This window comes from Crinia signifera, chromosome 5 (assembly GCF_055691185.1).
Source record: "Crinia signifera chromosome 5, ASM5569118v1, whole genome shotgun sequence".
NCBI lineage: Eukaryota > Metazoa > Chordata > Amphibia > Anura > Myobatrachidae > Crinia > Crinia signifera.
Genome location: NC_139221.1, coordinates 222,974,643 through 222,998,370, shown reverse-complemented (window position 1 = coordinate 222,998,370; position 23,728 = coordinate 222,974,643). Strand labels below are relative to the sequence as shown.

General features: G+C 34.8%; 6 pseudogenes; all 6 read left to right on the top strand.

Moving 5' to 3' along the window:
- Nucleotides 1-48: 48 nt before the first annotated feature.
- On the top strand, nucleotides 49-184 carry LOC146006147 (U2 spliceosomal RNA; annotated as a pseudogene).
- A 4,863-nt stretch (nucleotides 185-5,047) lies between these two features.
- On the top strand, nucleotides 5,048-5,183 carry LOC146006146 (U2 spliceosomal RNA; annotated as a pseudogene).
- Nucleotides 5,184-8,770: 3,587 nt separating this feature from the next.
- On the top strand, nucleotides 8,771-8,906 carry LOC146006145 (U2 spliceosomal RNA; annotated as a pseudogene).
- A 5,267-nt stretch (nucleotides 8,907-14,173) lies between these two features.
- On the top strand, nucleotides 14,174-14,379 carry LOC146006126 (U2 spliceosomal RNA; annotated as a pseudogene).
- Nucleotides 14,380-16,971: 2,592 nt separating this feature from the next.
- On the top strand, nucleotides 16,972-17,107 carry LOC146006134 (U2 spliceosomal RNA; annotated as a pseudogene).
- A 4,850-nt stretch (nucleotides 17,108-21,957) lies between these two features.
- Nucleotides 21,958-22,093, top strand: LOC146006133 (U2 spliceosomal RNA; annotated as a pseudogene).
- The last annotated feature ends 1,635 nt before the right edge of the window (nucleotides 22,094-23,728 follow it).

Sequence of the window (23,728 nt, the reverse complement as noted above, 5' to 3'; positions counted from 1 at the left end):
TAGATTTCAGTTTCAACACACCCCACCCAAATGTAACTCTCTCTGCACATGTTATCTCAGCCTTTTGGCTAAGATCAAGTGTAGTATCTGTTCTAATCAGTGGGTATGGACTGGCCTCTGGCAGAGAATAGAGAAAGGCTGGACTGAGTAGCTGCTCTGATGGGCGGAGGGTGTGGGACCCCTCTTTTTTGCCTGGGAGTGGTGAAAAGTCTGGCTGAGTACCTTCACCTCTGCCTTTGGTAGGAGGTGTTGTTTCCTTAAATCCACTGGTAAGAGGGGGGAGAAACACTAAGCCTAGTAGTTTGACTCTCTTGACGGGGTTCGTAGCCCCGGAAGGATGAGTCAGCGAAAGGCTCAGTCTAGTATCCATTCCCAAGGAGCGGAGAAAGGCTGGGACTGAGTAGATGGCTCCTGTTCTAGAGGTTCGTAGCCTCTGATGGGGAGACCGCGAAAGGCCCAGCTTGGGATCGGAGAAACACTGAGACTGACTAGATTGCTCTTCTGAGGGGGGTGCAGCCCCTAAGGGAGTCTTTCGAAAAGCCCAGTGGAGTACCCATTCCCATGCCAGGGGCTGGAAAGTGCCCTATGATGGGAGCAGAGAAAGACTTGGTCGGACGCTGATCGGTCGGCTGCTTGGAGTCCAAGGCTGCACTGTGCCCCCTGGGAAACTCGGGGGTGCCGAACATGCACGGGTGATCCCAAAATCACCATGCACTAGTATGGCACTAGCACTGCGCACTTCCCTCTAGGTTAGTGCTTCACGTCCTTACCTCGTCATTTTGGATGGGGTAGGACAATTTTTCACACCCCCACCCCGGCCCTCTGGCTGGGGTCCTCTTTATTATTTATTTCTCTTCTTCTCACGTTCATGCACTTTTCACGTTTTCTGTTTTCTGTAGTTTGTTACGTTTTTTTGGGTTGTGTGGTCGACCCTTACGGGCCTTCCATTTCCCCAACGTGCCAAAGCTCTCGCCTTTTGGGGAGAGCTGCGGTCCCCCCGAGGCCGACCCTGAGCCGCAAGGTGGAAGGAAGTCCACTGAGGGTCTCTCCAAACCTTCGGGTGCGGAGGACCCACCGTCCTAACCCTTCCGGGGGTTGAGGAAAGAGGTTCTCTCTAAGCTTCGGTAAAGAGGACCCACCGTTCCCTATTTTCCCCTCTTCGGCCTTATGGTTGAGAGGGGTTAAGGGAAAAACGGGGCCCGTCTCCTTCGGGAGATAAGCCCATTCGATAGCACGGCCCCCTTTGCACATGTTTAGGCACAGCACTGGTGGTAGGGAGCACACCTCGGTCTCCTGAGTTTCTTCAAACTCATCTGCCCCACATGCAGTGCATATGGTTTTGCCTATTTTGAGAACAAATTTGTACTGCGATAATATCTGAATAAGGGCCTTTGTGTTGCTTTATGTTTTTTATGCAGGTTATGTATTTTTATGTTGCTAATGTTGTTTTATGTTGCTTTCTGTGGTGTTATTTTGGTCATTTTGCTTTCATTGAAGTTACTATTATGTATGTTAATTTATGATAATATATGTTAATTTATGATAATTTATGCGGTTTCAGATTTTTATGTTGTTTGGGTTGCTTTATGTTATTTTGTGTTGCTTCAAGTTTTTTTATGCAGTTTATGTAGTTTTAGGTTGTTTATGTTGCTTTATATGGTGTTATGTTGGTCCTTTTGCTTTCAGAAAAATTACTACAATTTATGTTAATGTATGTTAATTTGTGTTAATTTATGTAAATTTATGATCATCTATGCGGTTTCCGATTTTTATGTTGTTTGTGTTGCTTTATGTTATTTTGTGTAGCTTCATGTGTTTTTATGCAGTTTATGTAGTTTTATGTTGCTCATGTGGCTTTATGTGGTGTTATTTAGGTCCTTTTGCTTTCAGAAAACTACTACAATCTATGTTAATCTATGTTAATCTATGTTAATGTATGTAAATTTATGTAAATGTATGTAAAATTATGTAAATTTGTGATAATGCGGTTTCAGATTTTTATGTTGTTTGTGTTGCTTTATGTTATTTTGTGTTGCTTCATGTATTTTTATGCAGTTTACATAGTTTTATGTTGCTTATATGACTTTATGTGGTGTTATTTAGGTCATTTTGCTTTAATTGAAATTACTATAATTTATGTTAATTTATGTTAATTTATGTTAATTTATGTTAATTTATGATAATTTGTGATAATTTGTGATAATTTATTCGGTTGCAGATTTTTATGTTGTTTATGTTGTGTTATGGTTTTTGTGTTGATTTATGTTTTTTTATGCAGGTTATGTAGTTTTATGTTGCTAATGTTGTTTTATTTTGCTTTATGTGGTGTTATGTTGGTCCTTTTGCTTTCATTAAACTTCCTACAATTTTTGTTAATTTATGTTAATGTATGTTAATTTACGTAAATTTATGATAATTTATGTGGTTTCAGATTTTTATGTTGTTTGTGTTGCTTTATGTTATTTTGTGTTGCTTTATGTATTTTTATGCAGTTTATGTAGTTTTATGTTGCTTATGTGACTTTATGTGGTGTTATTTAGGTCATTTTGCTTTCATTGAAATTACTATAATTTATGTTAATTTATGTTAATTTATGTTAATTTATGTTAATTTGTGATAATTTGTGATACTTTATTCGGTTGCAGATTTTTATGTTGTTTATGTTGTGTTATGGTTTTTGTGTTGATTTATGTTTTTTTATGCAGGTTATGTAGTTTTATGTTGCTAATGTTGTTTTATTTTGCTTTATGTGGTGTTATGTTGGTCCTTTTGCTTTCATTAAACTTCCTACAATTTTTGTTAATTTATGTTAATTATGTTAATTTACGTAAATTTATGATAATTTATGTGGTTTCAGATTTTTATGTTGTTTGTGTTGCTTTATGTTATTTTGTGTTGCTTTATGTATTTTTATGCAGTTTATGTAGTTTTATGTTGCTTATGTGACTTTATGTGGTGTTATTTAGGTCATTTTGCTTTCATTGAAATTACTATAATTTATGTTACTTTATGTTAATTTATGTTAATTTATGAAAATTTATGATAATGTATGATAATTTATGATAATTTATGTGGTTTCAGATTTTTATGTTGTTTGTGTTGCTTTATGTTATTTTGTGTTGCTTTATATATTTTTATGCAGTTTATGTAGTTTTATGTTGCTTATGTGACTTTATGTGGTGTTATTTAGGTCATTTTGCTTTCATTGAAATTACTATAATTTATGTTAATTTATGTTAATGTATGATAATTTATGATAATTTATGCGGTTGCAGATTTTTATGTTGTTTATGTTTTGTTATGGTTTTTGTGTTGATTTATGTTTTTTTATGCAGGTTATGTAGTTTTATGTTGCTAATGTTGTTTTATTTTGCTTTATGTGGTGTTATGTTGGTCCTTTGGCTTTCATTAAACTTCCTACAATTTATGTTCATTTATGTTAATGTATGTTAATTTATGTAAATTTATGATAATTTATGTGGTTTCAGATTTGTATGTTGTTTGTGTTGCTTTATGTTATTTTGTGTTGCTTTATGTATTTTTATGCAGTTTATGTAGTTTTATGTTGCTTATGTGACTTTATGTGGTATTATTTAGGTCATTTTGCTTTCATTGAAATTACTATAATTTATGTTCATTTATGTTAATTTATGATAATTTATGATAATTTATGCGGTTGCAGATTTTTATGTTGTTTATGTTTTGTTATGGTTTTTGTGTTGATTTATGTTTTTTTTATGCAGGTTATGTAGTTTTATGTTGCTAATGTTGTTTTATTTTGCTTTATGTGGTGTTATGTTGGTCCTTTTGCTTTCATTAAACTTCCTACAATTTCTGTTAATTTATGTTAATGTATGTTAATTTATGTAAATTTATGCTAATTTATGTGGTTTCAGATTTTTATGTTGTTTGTGTTGCTTTATGTTATTTTGTGTTGCTTCATGTATTTGTATGCAGTTTATGTAGTTTTATGTTGCTTATGTGACTTTATGTGGTGTTATTAAGGTCATTTTGCTTTCATTGAAATTACTATGCACGTGTTTAGGCACAGCACTGGTGGTAGGGAGCACACCTCGGGCTCCTGAGTTTCTTCAAACTCATCTGCCCCACATGCAGTGCATATGGTTTTGCCTATTTTGAGAACAAATTTGTACTGCGATAATATCCGAATAAGGGCCTTTGTGTTGCTTTATGTTTTTTTATGCAGGTTATGTAGTTTTATGTTGCTAATGTTGTTTTATTTTGCTTTATGTGGTGTTATGTTGGTCCTTTTGCTTTCATTAAACTTCCTACAATTTCTGTTAATTTATGTTAATGTATGTTAATTTATGTAAATTTATGATAATGTATGTGGTTTCAGATTTTTATGTTGTTTGTGTTGCTTTATGTTATTTTGTGTTGCTTTATATATTTTTATGCAGTTTATGTAGTTTTATGTTGCTTATGTGACTTTATGTGGTGTTATTTAGGTCATTTTGCTTTCATTGAAATTACTATAATTTATGTTAATTTATGATAATTTATGATAATTTATGATAATTTATGCGGTTGCATATTTTTATGTGGTTTATGTTGTGTTATGGTTTTTGTGTTGCTTTATGTTTTTTATGCAGGTTATGTAGTTTTATGTTACTAATGTTGTTTTATGTTGCTTTATGTGGTGTTATGTTGGTCCTTTTGCTTTCATTAAACTTACTACAATTTATGTTAATTTATGTTAATTTATGTTAATGTATGTTCATTTATGTTAATTTATGACAATTTATGATAATTTATTATAATTTATGCGGTTTCATATTTTTATGTTGTTTGTGTTACTGTATGTTTTTTTGGCCCTTATTCAGATCTGATCACAGTACAAATTTGTTCTCAAAATGGGAAAAACCATGTGCACAGCAGGTGGGGCAGATGTAAATTGTAAAGAGAGAGTTAGATTTGTGTGAGTTATTTTGTTTCTGTGCAGGATAAATACTGGCTGCATTATGTTTACACTGCAATTTAGATTTCAGTTTCAACACACCCCACCCAAATGTAACTCTCTCTGCACATGTTATCTCAGCCTTTTGGCTAAGATCAAGTGTAGTATCTGTTCTAATCAGTGGGTATGGACTGGCCTCTGGCAGAGAATAGAGAAAGGCTGGACTGAGTAGCTGCTCTGATGGGCGGAGGGTGTGGGACCCCTCTTTTTTGCCTGGGAGTGGTGAAAAGTCTGGCTGAGTACCTTCACCTCTGCCTTTGGTAGGAGGTGTTGTTTCCTTAAATCCACTGGTAAGAGGGGGGAGAAACACTAAGCCTAGTAGTTTGACTCTCTTGACGGGGTTCGTAGCCCCGGAAGGATGAGTCAGCGAAAGGCTCAGTCTAGTATCCATTCCCAAGGAGCGGAGAAAGGCTGGGACTGAGTAGATGGCTCCTGTTCTAGAGGTTCGTAGCCTCTGATGGGGAGACCGCGAAAGGCCCAGCTTGGGATCGGAGAAACACTGAGACTGACTAGATTGCTCTTCTGAGGGGGGTGCAGCCCCTAAGGGAGTCTTTCGAAAAGCCCAGTGGAGTACCCATTCCCATGCCAGGGGCTGGAAAGTGCCCTATGATGGGAGCAGAGAAAGACTTGGTCGGACGCTGATCGGTCGGCTGCTTGGAGTCCGAGGCTGCACTGTGCCCCCTGGGAAACTCGGGGGTGCCGAACATGCACGGGTGATCCCAAAATCACCATGCACTAGTATGGCACTAGCACTGCGCACTTCCCTCTAGGTTAGTGCTTCACGTCCTTACCTCGTCATTTTGGATGGGGTAGGACAATTTTTCACACCCCCACCCCGGCCCTCTGGCTGGGGTCCTCTTTATTATTTATTTCTCTTCTTCTCACGTTCATGCACTTTTCACGTTTTCTGTTTTCTGTAGTTTGTTACGTTTTTTTGGGTTGTGTGGTCGACCCTTACGGGCCTTCCATTTCCCCAACGTGCCAAAGCTCTCGCCTTTTGGGGAGAGCTGCGGTCCCCCCGAGGCCGACCCTGAGCCGCAAGGTGGAAGGAAGTCCACTGAGGGTCTCTCCAAACCTTCGGGTGCGGAGGACCCACCGTCCTAACCCTTCCGGGGGTTGAGGAAAGAGGTTCTCTCTAAGCTTCGGTAAAGAGGACCCACCGTTCCCTATTTTCCCCTCTTCGGCCTTATGGTTGAGAGGGGTTAAGGGAAAAACGGGGCCCGTCTCCTTCGGGAGATAAGCCCATTCGATAGCACGGCCCCCTTTGCACATGTTTAGGCACAGCACTGGTGGTAGGGAGCACACCTCGGTCTCCTGAGTTTCTTCAAACTCATCTGCCCCACATGCAGTGCATATGGTTTTGCCTATTTTGAGAACAAATTTGTACTGCGATAATATCTGAATAAGGGCCTTTGTGTTGCTTTATGTTTTTTATGCAGGTTATGTATTTTTATGTTGCTAATGTTGTTTTATGTTGCTTTCTGTGGTGTTATTTTGGTCATTTTGCTTTCATTGAAGTTACTATTATGTATGTTAATTTATGATAATATATGTTAATTAATGATAATTTATGCGGTTTCAGATTTTTATGTTGTTTGGGTTGCTTTATGTTATTTTGTGTTGCTTCAAGTTTTTTTATGCAGTTTATGTAGTTTTAGGTTGTTTATGTTGCTTATGTTGCTTTATATGGTGTTATGTTGGTCCTTTTGCTTTCAGAAAAATTACTACAATTTATGTTAATGTATGTTAATTTGTGTTAATTTATGTAAATTTATGATCATCTATGCGGTTTCCGATTTTTATGTTGTTTGTGTTGCTTTATGTTATTTTGTGTAGCTTCATGTGTTTTTATGCAGTTTATGTAGTTTTATGTTGCTCATGTGGCTTTATGTGGTGTTATTTAGGTCCTTTTGCTTTCAGAAAACTACTACAATCTATGTTAATCTATGTTAATCTATGTTAATGTATGTAAATTTATGTAAATTTATGTAAAATTATGTAAATTTGTGATAATTAATGCGGTTTCAGATTTTTATGTTGTTTGTGTTGCTTTATGTTATTTTGTGTTGCTTCATGTATTTTTATGCAGTTTACATAGTTTTATGTTGCTTATATGACTTTATGTGGTGTTATTTAGGTCATTTTGCTTTAATTGAAATTACTATAATTTATGTTAATTTATGTTAATTTATGTTAATTTATGATAATTTGTGATAATTTATTCGGTTGCAGATTTTTATGTTGTTTATGTTGTGTTATGGTTTTTGTGTTGATTTATGTTTTTTTATGCAGGTTATGTAGTTTTATGTTGCTAATGTTGTTTTATTTTGCTTTATGTGGTGTTATGTTGGTCCTTTTGCTTTCATTAAACTTCCTACAATTTTTGTTAATTTATGTTAATGTATGTTAATTTACGTAAATTTATGATAATTTATGTGGTTTCAGATTTTTATGTTGTTTGTGTTGCTTTATGTTATTTTGTGTTGCTTTATGTATTTTTATGCAGTTTATGTAGTTTTATGTTGCTTATGTGACTTTATGTGGTGTTATTTAGGTCATTTTGCTTTCATTGAAATTACTATAATTTATGTTAATTTATGTTAATTTATGTTAATTTATGTTAATTTGTGATAATTTGTGATAATTTATTCGGTTGCAGATTTTTATGTTGTTTATGTTGTGTTATGGTTTTTGTGTTGATTTATGTTTTTTTATGCAGGTTATGTAGTTTTATGTTGCTAATGTTGTTTTATTTTGCTTTATGTGGTGTTATGTTGGTCCTTTTGCTTTCATTAAACTTCCTACAATTTTTGTTAATTTATGTTAATTATGTTAATTTACGTAAATTTATGATAATTTATGTGGTTTCAGATTTTTATGTTGTTTGTGTTGCTTTATGTTATTTTGTGTTGCTTTATGTATTTTTATGCAGTTTATGTAGTTTTATGTTGCTTATGTGACTTTATGTGGTGTTATTTAGGTCATTTTGCTTTCATTGAAATTACTATAATTTATGTTACTTTATGTTAATTTATGTTAATTTATGAAAATTTATGATAATGTATGTAAATTTATGATAATGTATGTGGTTTCAGATTTTTATGTTGTTTGTGTTGCTTTATGTTATTTTGTGTTGCTTTATATATTTTTATGCAGTTTATGTAGTTTTATGTTGCTTATGTGACTTTATGTGGTGTTATTTAGGTCATTTTGCTTTCATTGAAATTACTATAATTTATGTTAATTTATGATAATGTATGATAATTTATGATAATTTATGATAATTTATGCGGTTGCATATTTTTATGTGGTTTATGTTGTGTTATGGTTTTTGTGTTGCTTTATGTTTTTTATGCAGGTTATGTAGTTTTATGTTACTAATGTTGTTTTATGTTGCTTTATGTGGTGTTATGTTGGTCCTTTTGCTTTCATTAAACTTACTACAATTTATGTTAATTTATGTTAATTTATGTTAATGTATGTTCATTTATGTTAATTTATGACAATTTATGATAATTTATTATAATTTATGCGGTTTCATATTTTTATGTTGTTTGTGTTACTGTATGTTTTTTTGGCCCTTATTTAGATCTGATCACAGTACAAATTTGTTCTCAAAATGGGAAAAACCATGTGCACAGCAGGTGGGGCAGATGTAACTTGTAAAGAGAGAGTTAGATTTGTGTGAGTTATTTTGTTTCTGTGCAGGATAAATACTGGCTGCATTATGTTTACACTGCAATTTAGATTTCAGTTTCAACACACCCCACCCAAATGTAACTCTCTCTGCACATGTTATCTCAGCCTTTTGGCTAAGATCAAGTGTAGTATCTGTTCTAATCAGTGGGTATGGACTGGCCTCTGGCAGAGAATAGAGAAAGGCTGGACTGAGTAGCTGCTCTGATGGGCGGAGGGTGTGGGACCCCTCTTTTTTGCCTGGGAGTGGTGAAAAGTCTGGCTGAGTACCTTCACCTCTGCCTTTGGTAGGAGGTGTTGTTTCCTTAAATCCACTGGTAAGAGGGGGGAGAAACACTAAGCCTAGTAGTTTGACTCTCTTGACGGGGTTCGTAGCCCCGGAAGGATGAGCCAGCGAAAGGCTCAGTCTAGTATCCATTCCCAAGGAGCGGAGAAAGGCTGGGACTGAGTAGATGGCTCCTGTTCTAGAGGTTCGTAGCCTCTGATGGGGAGACCGCGAAAGGCCCAGCTTGGGATCGGAGAAACACTGAGACTGACTAGATTGCTCTTCTGAGGGGGGTGCAGCCCCTAAGGGAGTCTTTCGAAAAGCCCAGTGGAGTACCCATTCCCATGCCAGGGGCTGGAAAGTGCCCTATGATGGGAGCAGAGAAAGACTTGGTCGGACGCTGATCGGTCGGCTGCTTGGAGTCCGAGGCTGCACTGTGCCCCCTGGGAAACTCGGGGGTGCCGAACATGCACGGGTGATCCCAAAATCACCATGCACTAGTATGGCACTAGCACTGCGCACTTCCCTCTAGGTTAGTGCTTCACGTCCTTACCTCGTCATTTTGGATGGGGTAGGACAATTTTTCACACCCCCACCCCAGCCCTCTGGCTGGGGTCCTCTTTATTATTTATTTCTCTTCTTCTCACGTTCATGCACTTTTCACGTTTTCTGTTTTCTGTAGTTTGTTACTTTTTTTGGGTTGTGTGGTCGACCCTTACGGGCCTTCCATTTCCCCAACGTGCCAAAGCTCTCGCCTTTTGGGGAGAGCTGCGGTCCCCCCCGAGGCCGACCCTGAGCCGCAAGGTGGAAGGAAGTCCACTGAGGGTCTCTCCAAACCTTCGGGTGCGGAGGACCCACCGTCCTAACCCTTCCGGGGGTTGAGGAAAGAGGTTCTCTCTAAGCTTCGGTGAAGAGGACCCACCGTTCCCTATTTTCCCCTCTTCGGCCTTATGGTTGAGAGGGGTTAAGGGAAAAACGGGGCCCGTCTCCTTCGGGAGATAAGCCCATTCGATAGCACGGCCCCCTTTGCACATGTTTAGGCACAGCACTGGTGGTAGGGAGCACACCTCGGTCTCCTGAGTTTCTTCAAACTCATCTGCCCCACATGCAGTGCATATGGTTTTGCCTATTTTGAGAACAAATTTGTACTGCGATAATATCTGAATAAGGGCCTTTGTGTTGCTTTATGTTTTTTATGCAGGTTATGTATTTTTATGTTGCTAATGTTGTTTTATGTTGCTTTCTGTGGTGTTATTTTGGTCATTTTGCTTTCATTGAAGTTACTATTATGTATGTTAATTTATGATAATATATGTTCATTTATGATAATTTATGCGGTTTCAGATTTTTATGTTGTTTGGGTTGCTTTATGTTATTTTGTGTTGCTTCAAGTTTTTTTATGCAGTTTATGTAGTTTTAGGTTGTTTATGTTGCTTATGTTGCTTTATGTGGTGTTATGTTGGTCCTTTTGCTTTCAGAAAAATTACTACAATTTATGTTAATGTAAGTTAATTTGTGTTAATTATGTTAATTTATGATAATCTATGCGGTTTCCGATTTTTATGTTGTTTGTGTTGCTTTATGTTATTTTGTGTAGCTTCATGTGTTTTTATGCAGTTTATGTAGTTTTATGTTGCTTATGTGGCTTTATGTGGTGTTATTTAGGTCCTTTTGCTTTCAGAAAACTACTACAATCTATGTTAATCTATGTTAATGTATGTACATTTATGTAAATTTATGTAAAATTATGTAAATTTGTGATAATTAATGCGGTTTCAGATTTTTATGTTGTTTGTGTTGCTTTATGTTATTTTGTGTTGCTTCATGTATTTTTATGCAGTTTACGTAATTTTATGTTGCTTATGTGACTTTATGTGGTGTTATTTAGGTCATTTTGCTTTAATTGAAATTACTATAATTTATGTTAATTTATGTTAATTTATGTTAATTTATGATAATTTGTGATAATTTATTCGGTTGCAGATTTTTATGTTGTTTATGTTGTGTTATGGTTTTTGTGTTGATTTATGTTTTTTTATGCAGGTTATGTAGTTTTATGTTGCTAATGTTGTTTTATTTTGCTTTATGTGGTGTTATGTTGGTCCTTTTGCTTTCATTAAACTTCCTACAATTTTTGTTAATTTATGTTAATGTATGTTAATTTACGTAAATTTATGATAATTTATGTGGTTTCAGATTTTTATGTTGTTTGTGTTGCTTTATGTTATTTTGTGTTGCTTTATGTATTTTTATGCAGTTTATGTAGTTTTATGTTGCTTATGTGACTTTATGTGGTGTTATTTAGGTCATTTTGCTTTCATTGAAATTACTATAATTTATGTTAATTTATGTTAATTTATGTTAATTTATGTTAATTTATGATAATTTGTGATAATTTATTCGGTTGCAGATTTTTATGTTGTTTATGTTGTGTTATGGTTTTTGTGTTGATTTATGTTTTTTTTATGCAGGTTATGTAGTTTTATGTTGCTAATGTTGTTTTATTTTGCTTTATGTGGTGTTATGTTGGTCCTTTTGCTTTCATTAAACTTCCTACAATTTTTGTTAATTTATGTTAATTATGTTAATTTACGTAAATTTATGATAATTTATGTGGTTTCAGATTTTTATGTTGTTTGTGTTGCTTTATGTTATTTTGTGTTGCTTTATGTATTTTTATGCAGTTTATGTAGTTTTATGTTGCTTATGTGACTTTATGTGGTGTTATTTAGGTCATTTTGCTTTCATTGAAATTACTATAATTTATGTTACTTTATGTTAATTTATGTTAATTTATGAAAATTTATGATAATGTATGATAATTTATGATAATTTATGTGGTTTCAGATTTTTATGTTGTTTGTGTTGCTTTATGTTATTTTGTGTTGCTTTATGTATTTTTATGCAGTTTATGTAGTTTTATGTTGCTTATGTGACTTTATGTGGTGTTATTTAGGTCATTTTGCTTTCATTGAAATTACTATAATTTATGTTAATTTATGTTAATTTATGATAATTTATGATAATTTATGCGGTTGCAGATTTTTATGTTGTTTATGTTTTGTTATGGTTTTTGTGTTGATTTATGTTTTTTTTATGCAGGTTATGTAGTTTTATGTTGCTAATGTTGTTTTATTTTGCTTTATGTGGTGTTATGTTGGTCCTTTGGCTTTCATTAAACTTCCTACAATTTATGTTAATTTATGTTAATGTATGTTAATTTATGTAAATGTATGATAATTTATGTGGTTTCAGATTTTTATGTTGTTTGTGTTGCTTTATGTTATTTTGTGTTGCTTTATGTATTTTTATGCAGTTTATGTAGTTTTACAGTATGTTGCTTATGTGACTTTATGTGGTGTTATTTAGGTCATTTTGCTTTCATTGAAATTACTATAATTTATGTTCATTTATGTTAATTTATGATAATTTATGATAATTTATGCGGTTGCAGATTTTTATGTTGTTTATGTTTTGTTATGGTTTTTGTGTTGATTTATGTTTTTTTATGCAGGTTATGTAGTTTTATGTTGCTAATGTTGTTTTATTTTGCTTTATGTGGTGTTATGTTGGTCCTTTTGCTTTCATTAAACTTCCTACAATTTCTGTTAATTTATGTTAATGTATGTTAATTTATGTAAATTTATGCTAATTTATGCGGTTTCAGATTTTTATGTTGTTTGTGTTGCTTTATGTTATTTTGTGTTGCTTCATGTATTTGTATGCAGTTTATGTAGTTTTATGTTGCTTATGTGACTTTATGTGGTGTTATTAAGGTCATTTTGCTTTCATTGAAATTACTATGCACGTGTTTAGGCACAGCACTGGTGGTAGGGAGCACACCTCGGGCTCCTGAGTTTCTTCAAACTCATCTGCCCCACATGCAGTGCATATGGTTTTGCCTATTTTGAGAACAAATTTGTACTGCGATAATATCCGAATAAGGGCCTTTGTGTTGCTTTAGGTTTTTTTATGCAGGTTATGTAGTTTTATGTTGCTAATGTTGTTTTAGTTTGCTTTATGTGGTGTTATGTTGGTCCTTTTGCTTTCATTAAACTTCCTACAATTTTTGTTAATTTATGTTAATGTATGTTAATTTACGTAAATTTATGATAATTTATGTGGTTTCAGATTTTTATGTTGTTTGTGTTGCTTTATGTTATTTTGTGTTGCTTTATGTATTTTTATGCAGTTTATGTAGTTTTATGTTGCTTATGTGACTTTATGTGGTGTTATTTAGGTCATTTGGCTTTCATTGAAATTACTATAGTTTATGTTAATTTATGTTAATTTATGTTAATTTATGATAATTTGTGATAATTTATTCGGTTGCAGATTTTTATGTTGTTTATGTTGTGTTATGGTTTTTGTGTTGATTTATGTTTTTTTATGCAGGTTATGTAGTTTTATGTTGCTAATGTTGTTTTATTTTGCTTTATGTGGTGTTATGTTGGTCCTTTTGCTTTCATTAAACTTCCTACAATTTTTGTTAATTTATGTTAATTATGTTAATTTACGTAAATTTATGATAATTTATGTGGTTTCAGATTTTTATGTTGTTTGTGTTGCTTTATGTTATTTTGTGTTGCTTTATGTATTTTTATGCAGTTTATGTAGTTTTATGTTGCTTATGTGACTTTATGTGGTGTTATTTAGGTCATTTGGCTTTCATTGAAATTACTATAATTTATGTTAATTTATGTTAATTTATGATAATTTATGATAATTTATGCGGTTGCATATTTTTATGTGGTTTATGTTGTGTTATGGTTTTTGTGTTGCTTTATGTTTTTTATGCAGGTTATGTAGTTTTATGTTACTAATGTTGTTTTATGTTGCTTTATGTGGTGTTATGTTGGTCCTTTTGCTTTCATTAAACTTACTACAATTTATGTTAATTTATGTTAATTTATGTTAATGTATGTTCATTTATGTTAATTTATGACAATTTATGATAATTTATTATAATTTATGCGGTTTCAGATTTTTATGTTGTTTGTGTTACTGTATGTTTTTTTGGCCCTTATTCAGATCTGATCACAGTACAAATTTGTTCTCAAAATGGGAAAAACCATGTGCACAGCAGGTGGGGCAGATGTAACTTGTAAAGAGAGAGTTAGATTTGTGTGAGTTATTTTGTTTCTGTGCAGGATAAATACTGGCTGCATTATGTTTACACTGCAATTTAGATTTCAGTTTCAACACACCCCACCCAAATGTAACTCTCTCTGCACATGTTATCTCAGCCTTTTGGCTAAGATCAAGTGTAGTATCTGTTCTAATCAGTGGGTATGGACTGGCCTCTGGCAGAGAATAGAGAAAGGCTGGACTGAGTAGCTGCTCTGATGGGCGGAGGGTGTGGGACCCCTCTTTTTTGCCTGGGAGTGGTGAAAAGTCTGGCTGAGTACCTTCACCGCTGCCTTTGGTAGGAGGTGTTGTTTCCTTAAATCCACTGGTAAGAGGGGGGAGAAACGCTAAGCCTAGTAGTTTGACTCTCTTGACGGGGTTCGTAGCCCCGGAAGGATGAGCCAGCGAAAGGCTCAGTCTAGTATCCATTCCCAAGGAGCGGAGAAAGGCTGGGACTGAGTAGATGGCTCCTGTTCTAGAGGTTTATAGCCTCTGATGGGGAGACCGCGAAAGGCCCAGCTTGGGATCGGAGAAACACTGAGACTGAGTAGATTGCTCTTCTGAGGGGGGTGCAGCCCCTAAGGGAGTCTTTCGAAAAGCCCAGTGGAGTACCCATTCCCATGCCAGGGGCTGGAAAGTGCCCTATGATGGGAGCAGAGAAAGACTTGGTCGGACGCTGATCGGTCGGCTGCTTGAAGTCCGAGGCTGCACTGTGCCCCCTGGGAAACTCGGGGGTGCCGAACATGCACGGGTGATCCCAAAATCACCATGCACTAGTATGGCACTAGCACTGCGCACTTCCCTCTAGGTTCCCTCTAGGTTCCCTCTAGGTTCCTTTGGCTTTCATTAAACTTCCTACAATTTATGTTAATTTATGTTAATGTATGTTAATTTATGTAAATGTATGATAATTTATGTGGTTTCAGATTTTTATGTTGTTTGTGTTGCTTTATGTTATTTTGTGTTGCTTTATGTATTTTTATGCAGTTTATGTAGTTTTACAGTATGTTGCTTATGTGACTTTATGTGGTGTTATTTAGGTCATTTTGCTTTCATTGAAATTACTATAATTTATGTTCATTTATGTTAATTTATGATAATTTATGATAATTTATGCGGTTGCAGATTTTTATGTTGTTTATGTTTTGTTATGGTTTTTGTGTTGATTTATGTTTTTTTATGCAGGTTATGTAGTTTTATGTTGCTAATGTTGTTTTATTTTGCTTTATGTGGTGTTATGTTGGTCCTTTTGCTTTCATTAAACTTCCTACAATTTCTGTTAATTTATGTTAATGTATGTTAATTTATGTAAATTTATGCTAATTTATGCGGTTTCAGATTTTTATGTTGTTTGTGTTGCTTTATGTTATTTTGTGTTGCTTCATGTATTTGTATGCAGTTTATGTAGTTTTATGTTGCTTATGTGACTTTATGTGGTGTTATTAAGGTCATTTTGCTTTCATTGAAATTACTATGCACGTGTTTAGGCACAGCACTGGTGGTAGGGAGCACACCTCGGGCTCCTGAGTTTCTTCAAACTCATCTGCCCCACATGCAGTGCATATGGTTTTGCCTATTTTGAGAACAAATTTGTACTGCGATAATATCCGAATAAGGGCCTTTGTGTTGCTTTAGGTTTTTTTATGCAGGTTATGTAGTTTTATGTTGCTAATGTTGTTTTAGTTTGCTTTATGTGGTGTTATGTTGGTCCTTTTGCTTTCATTAAACTTCCTACAATTTTTGTTAATTTATGTTAATGTATGTTAATTTACGTAAATTTATGATAATTTATGTGGTTTCAGATTTTTATGTTGTTTGTGTTGCTTTATGTTATTTTGTGTTGCTTTATGTATTTTTATGCAGTTTATGTAGTTTTATGTTGCTTATGTGACTTTATGTGGTGTTATTTAGGTCATTTGGCTTTCATTGAAATTACTATAGTTTATGTTAATTTATGTTAATTTATGTTAATTTATGATAATTTGTGATAATTTATTCGGTTGCAGATTTTTATGTTGTTTATGTTGTGTTATGGTTTTTGTGTTGATTTATGTTTTTTTATGCAGGTTATGTAGTTTTATGTTGCTAATGTTGTTTTATTTTGCTTTATGTGGTGTTATGTTGGTCCTTTTGCTTTCATTAAACTTCCTACAATTTTTGTTAATTTATGTTAATTATGTTAATTTACGTAAATTTATGATAATTTATGTGGTTTCAGATTTTTATGTTGTTTGTGTTGCTTTATGTTATTTTGTGTTGCTTTATGTATTTTTATGCAGTTTATGTAGTTTTATGTTGCTTATGTGACTTTATGTGGTGTTATTTAGGTCATTTGGCTTTCATTGAAATTACTATAATTTATGTTAATTTATGTTAATTTATGATAATTTATGATAATTTATGCGGTTGCATATTTTTATGTGGTTTATGTTGTGTTATGGTTTTTGTGTTGCTTTATGTTTTTTATGCAGGTTATGTAGTTTTATGTTACTAATGTTGTTTTATGTTGCTTTATGTGGTGTTATGTTGGTCCTTTTGCTTTCATTAAACTTACTACAATTTATGTTAATTTATGTTAATTTATGTTAATGTATGTTCATTTATGTTAATTTATGACAATTTATGATAATTTATTATAATTTATGCGGTTTCAGATTTTTATGTTGTTTGTGTTACTGTATGTTTTTTTGGCCCTTATTCAGATCTGATCACAGTACAAATTTTTTCTCAAAATGGGAAAAACCATGTGCACAGCAGGTGGGGCAGATGTAACTTGTAAAGAGAGAGTTAGATTTGTGTGAGTTATTTTGTTTCTGTGCAGGATAAATACTGGCTGCATTATGTTTACACTGCAATTTAGATTTCAGTTTCAACACACCCCACCCAAATGTAACTCTCTCTGCACATGTTATCTCAGCCTTTTGGCTAAGATCAAGTGTAGTATCTGTTCTAATCAGTGGGTATGGACTGGCCTCTGGCAGAGAATAGAGAAAGGCTGGACTGAGTAGCTGCTCTGATGGGCGGAGGGTGTGGGACCCCTCTTTTTTGCCTGGGAGTGGTGAAAAGTCTGGCTGAGTACCTTCACCTCTGCCTTTGGTAGGAGGTGTTGTTTCCTTAAATCCACTGGTAAGAGGGGGGAGAAACGCTAAGCCTAGTAGTTTGACTCTCTTGACGGGGTTCGTAGCCCCGGAAGGATGAGCCAGCGAAAGGCTCAGTCTAGTATCCATTCCCAAGGAGCGGAGAAAGGCTGGGACTGAGTAGATGGCTCCTGTTCTAGAGGTTTATAGCCTCTGATGGGGAGACCGCGAAAGGCCCAGCTTGGGATCGGAGAAACACTGAGACTGAGTAGATTGCTCTTCTGAGGGGGGTGCAGCCCCTAAGGGAGTCTTTCGAAAAGCCCAGTGGAGTACCCATTCCCATGCCAGGGGCTGGAAAGTGCCCTATGATGGGAGCAGAGAAAGACTTGGTCGGACGCTGATCGGTCGGCTGCTTGGAGTCCGAGGCTGCACTGTGCCCCCTGGGAAACTCGGGGGTGCCGAACATGCACGGGTGATCCCAAAATCACCATGCACTAGTATGGCACTAGCACTGCGCACTTCCCTCTAGGTTAGTGCTTCACGTCCTTACCTCGTCATTTTGGATGGGGTAGGACAATTTTTCACACCCCCACCCCAGCCCTCTGGCTGGGGTCCTCTTTATTATTTATTTCTCTTCTTCTCACGTTCATGCACTTTTCACGTTTTCTGTTTTCTGTAGTTTGTTACTTTTTTTGGGTTGTGTGGTCGACCCTTACAGGCCTTCCATTTCCCCAACGTGCCAAAGCTCTCGCCTTTTGGGGAGAGCTGCGGTCCCCCCCGAGGCCGACCCTGAGCCGCAAGGTGGAAGGAAGTCCACTGAGGGTCTCTCCAAACCTTCGGGTGCGGAGGACCCACCGTCCTTACCCTTCCGGGGGTTGAGGAAAGAGGTTCTCTCTAAGCTTCGGTGAAGAGGACCCACCGTTCCCTATTTTCCCCTCTTCGGCCTTATGGTTGAGAGGGGTTAAGGGAAAAACGGGGCCCGTCTCCTTCGGGAGATAAGCCCATTCGATAGCACGGCCCCCTTTGCACATGTTTAGGCACAGCACTGGTGGTAGGGAGCACACCTCGGTCTCCTGAGTTTCTTCAAACTCATCTGCCCCACATGCAGTGCATATGGTTTTGCCTATTTTGAGAACAAATTTGTACTGCGATAATATCTGAATAAGGGCCTTTGTGTTGCTTTATGTTTTTTATGCAGGTTATGTATTTTTATGTTGCTAATGTTGTTTTATGTTGCTTTCTGTGGTGTTATTTTGGTCATTTTGCTTTCATTGAAGTTACTATTATGTATGTTAATTTATGATAATATATGTTCATTTATGATAATTTATGCGGTTTCAGATTTTTATGTTGTTTGGGTTGCTTTATGTTATTTTGTGTTGCTTCAAGTTTTTTTATGCAGTTTATGTAGTTTTAGGTTGTTTATGTTGCTTATGTTGCTTTATGTGGTGTTATGTTGGTCCTTTTGCTTTCAGAAAAATTACTACAATTTATGTTAATGTAAGTTAATTTGTGTTAATTATGTTAATTTATGATAATCTATGCGGTTTCCGATTTTTATGTTGTTTGTGTTGCTTTATGTTATTTTGTGTAGCTTCATGTGTTTTTATGCAGTTTATGTAGTTTTATGTTGCTTATGTGGCTTTATGTGGTGTTATTTAGGTCCTTTTGCTTTCAGAAAACTACTACAATCTATGTTAATCTATGTTAATGTATGTACATTTATGTAAATTTATGTAAAATTATGTAAATTTGTGATAATTAATGCGGTTTCAGATTTTTATGTTGTTTGTGTTGCTTTATGTTATTTTGTGTTGCTTCATGTATTTTTATGCAGTTTACGTAATTTTATGTTGCTTATGTGACTTTATGTGGTGTTATTTAGGTCATTTTGCTTTAATTGAAATTACTATAATTTATGTTAATTTATGTTAATTTATGTTAATTTATGATAATTTGTGATAATTTATTCGGTTGCAGATTTTTATGTTGTTTATGTTGTGTTATGGTTTTTGTGTTGATTTATGTTTTTTTTATGCAGGTTATGTAGTTTTATGTTGCTAATGTTGTTTTATTTTGCTTTATGTGGTGTTATGTTGGTCCTTTTGCTTTCATTAAACTTCCTACAATTTTTGTTAATTTATGTTAATTATGTTAATTTACGTAAATTTATGATAATTTATGTGGTTTCAGATTTTTATGTTGTTTGTGTTGCTTTATGTTATTTTGTGTTGCTTTATGTATTTTTATGCAGTTTATGTAGTTTTATGTTGCTTATGTGACTTTATGTGGTGTTATTTAGGTCATTTTGCTTTCATTGAAATTACTATAATTTATGTTACTTTATGTTAATTTATGTTAATTTATGAAAATTTATGATAATGTATGATAATTTATGATAATTTATGTGGTTTCAGATTTTTATGTTGTTTGTGTTGCTTTATGTTATTTTGTGTTGCTTTATGTATTTTTATGCAGTTTATGTAGTTTTATGTTGCTTATGTGACTTTATGTGGTGTTATTTAGGTCATTTTGCTTTCATTGAAATTACTATAATTTATGTTAATTTATGTTAATTTATGATAATTTATGATAATTTATGCGGTTGCAGATTTTTATGTTGTTTATGTTTTGTTATGGTTTTTGTGTTGATTTATGTTTTTTTTATGCAGGTTATGTAGTTTTATGTTGCTAATGTTGTTTTATTTTGCTTTATGTGGTGTTATGTTGGTCCTTTGGCTTTCATTAAACTTCCTACAATTTATGTTAATTTATGTTAATGTATGTTAATTTATGTAAATGTATGATAATTTATGTGGTTTCAGATTTTTATGTTGTTTGTGTTGCTTTATGTTATTTTGTGTTGCTTTATGTATTTTTATGCAGTTTATGTAGTTTTACAGTATGTTGCTTATGTGACTTTATGTGGTGTTATTTAGGTCATTTTGCTTTCATTGAAATTACTATAATTTATGTTCATTTATGTTAATTTATGATAATTTATGATAATTTATGCGGTTGCAGATTTTTATGTTGTTTATGTTTTGTTATGGTTTTTGTGTTGATTTATGTTTTTTTATGCAGGTTATGTAGTTTTATGTTGCTAATGTTGTTTTATTTTGCTTTATGTGGTGTTATGTTGGTCCTTTTGCTTTCATTAAACTTCCTACAATTTCTGTTAATTTATGTTAATGTATGTTAATTTATGTAAATTTATGCTAATTTATGCGGTTTCAGATTTTTATGTTGTTTGTGTTGCTTTATGTTATTTTGTGTTGCTTCATGTATTTGTATGCAGTTTATGTAGTTTTATGTTGCTTATGTGACTTTATGTGGTGTTATTAAGGTCATTTTGCTTTCATTGAAATTACTATGCACGTGTTTAGGCACAGCACTGGTGGTAGGGAGCACACCTCGGGCTCCTGAGTTTCTTCAAACTCATCTGCCCCACATGCAGTGCATATGGTTTTGCCTATTTTGAGAACAAATTTGTACTGCGATAATATCCGAATAAGGGCCTTTGTGTTGCTTTAGGTTTTTTTATGCAGGTTATGTAGTTTTATGTTGCTAATGTTGTTTTAGTTTGCTTTATGTGGTGTTATGTTGGTCCTTTTGCTTTCATTAAACTTCCTACAATTTTTGTTAATTTATGTTAATGTATGTTAATTTACGTAAATTTATGATAATTTATGTGGTTTCAGATTTTTATGTTGTTTGTGTTGCTTTATGTTATTTTGTGTTGCTTTATGTATTTTTATGCAGTTTATGTAGTTTTATGTTGCTTATGTGACTTTATGTGGTGTTATTTAGGTCATTTGGCTTTCATTGAAATTACTATAGTTTATGTTAATTTATGTTAATTTATGTTAATTTATGATAATTTGTGATAATTTATTCGGTTGCAGATTTTTATGTTGTTTATGTTGTGTTATGGTTTTTGTGTTGATTTATGTTTTTTTATGCAGGTTATGTAGTTTTATGTTGCTAATGTTGTTTTATTTTGCTTTATGTGGTGTTATGTTGGTCCTTTTGCTTTCATTAAACTTCCTACAATTTTTGTTAATTTATGTTAATTATGTTAATTTACGTAAATTTATGATAATTTATGTGGTTTCAGATTTTTATGTTGTTTGTGTTGCTTTATGTTATTTTGTGTTGCTTTATGTATTTTTATGCAGTTTATGTAGTTTTATGTTGCTTATGTGACTTTATGTGGTGTTATTTAGGTCATTTGGCTTTCATTGAAATTACTATAATTTATGTTAATTTATGTTAATTTATGATAATTTATGATAATTTATGATAATTTATGCGGTTGCATATTTTTATGTGGTTTATGTTGTGTTATGGTTTTTGTGTTGCTTTATGTTTTTTATGCAGGTTATGTAGTTTTATGTTACTAATGTTGTTTTATGTTGCTTTATGTGGTGTTATGTTGGTCCTTTTGCTTTCATTAAACTTACTACAATTTATGTTAATTTATGTTAATTTATGTTAATGTATGTTCATTTATGTTAATTTATGACAATTTATGATAATTTATTATAATTTATGCGGTTTCAGATTTTTATGTTGTTTGTGTTACTGTATGTTTTTTTGGCCCTTATTCAGATCTGATCACAGTACAAATTTGTTCTCAAAATGGGAAAAACCATGTGCACAGCAGGTGGGGCAGATGTAACTTGTAAAGAGAGAGTTAGATTTGTGTGAGTTATTTTGTTTCTGTGCAGGATAAATACTGGCTGCATTATGTTTACACTGCAATTTAGATTTCAGTTTCAACACACCCCACCCAAATGTAACTCTCTCTGCACATGTTATCTCAGCCTTTTGGCTAAGATCAAGTGTAGTATCTGTTCTAATCAGTGGGTATGGACTGGCCTCTGGCAGAGAATAGAGAAAGGCTGGACTGAGTAGCTGCTCTGATGGGCGGAGGGTGTGGGACCCCTCTTTTTTGCCTGGGAGTGGTGAAAAGTCTGGCTGAGTACCTTCACCTCTGCCTTTGGTAGGAGGTGTTGTTTCCTTAAATCCACTGGTAAGAGGGGGGAGAAACGCTAAGCCTAGTAGTTTGACTCTCTTGACGGGGTTCGTAGCCCCGGAAGGATGAGCCAGCGAAAGGCTCAGTCTAGTATCCATTCCCAAGGAGCGGAGAAAGGCTGGGACTGAGTAGATGGCTCCTGTTCTAGAGGTTTATAGCCTCTGATGGGGAGACCGCGAAAGGCCCAGCTTGGGATCGGAGAAACACTGAGACTGAGTAGATTGCTCTTCTGAGGGGGGTGCAGCCCCTAAGGGAGTCTTTCGAAAAGCCCAGTGGAGTACCCATTCCCATGCCAGGGGCTGGAAAGTGCCCTATGATGGGAGCAGAGAAAGACTTGGTCGGACGCTGATCGGTCGGCTGCTTGGAGTCCGAGGCTGCACTGTGCCCCCTGGGAAACTCGGGGGTGCCGAACATGCACGGGTGATCCCAAAATCACCATGCACTAGTATGGCACTAGCACTGCGCACTTCCCTCTAGGTTAGTGCTTCACGTCCTTACCTCGTCATTTTGGATGGGGTAGGACAATTTTTCACACCCCCACCCCAGCCCTCTGGCTGGGGTCCTCTTTATTATTTATTTCTCTTCTTCTCACGTTCATGCACTTTTCACGTTTTCTGTTTTCTGTAGTTTGTTACTTTTTTTGGGTTGTGTGGTCGACCCTTACGGGCCTTCCATTTCCCCAACGTGCCAAAGCTCTCGCCTTTTGGGGAGAGCTGCGGTCCCCCCCGAGGCCGACCCTGAGCCGCAAGGTGGAAGGAAGTCCACTGAGGGTCTCTCCAAACCTTCGGGTGCGGAGGACCCACCGTCCTTACCCTTCCGGGGGTTGAGGAAAGAGGTTCTCTCTAAGCTTCGGTGAAGAGGACCCACCGTTCCCTATTTTCCCCTCTTCGGCCTTATGGTTGAGAGGGGTTAAGGGAAAAACGGGGCCCGTCTCCTTCGGGAGATAAGCCCATTCGATAGCACGGCCCCCTTTGCACATGTTTAGGCACAGCACTGGTGGTAGGGAGCACACCTCGGTCTCCTGAGTTTCTTCAAACTCATCTGCCCCACATGCAGTGCATATGGTTTTGCCTATTTTGAGAACAAATTTGTACTGCGATAATATCTGAATAAGGGCCTTTGTGTTGCTTTATGTTTTTTATGCAGGTTATGTATTTTTATGTTGCTAATGTTGTTTTATGTTGCTTTCTGTGGTGTTATTTTGGTCATTTTGCTTTTATTGAAGTTACTATTATGTATGTTAATTTATGATAATATATGTTCATTTATGATAATTTATGCGGTTTCAGATTTTTATGTTGTTTGGGTTGCTTTATGTTATTTTGTGTTGCTTCAAGTTTTTTTATGCAGTTTATGTAGTTTTAGGTTGTTTATGTTGCTTATGTTGCTTTATGTGGTGTTATGTTGGTCCTTTTGCTTTCAGAAAAATTACTACAATTTATGTTAATGTAAGTTAATTTGTGTTAATTATGTTAATTTATGATAATCTATGCGGTTTCCGATTTTTATGTTGTTTGTGTTGCTTTATGTTATTTTGTGTAGCTTCA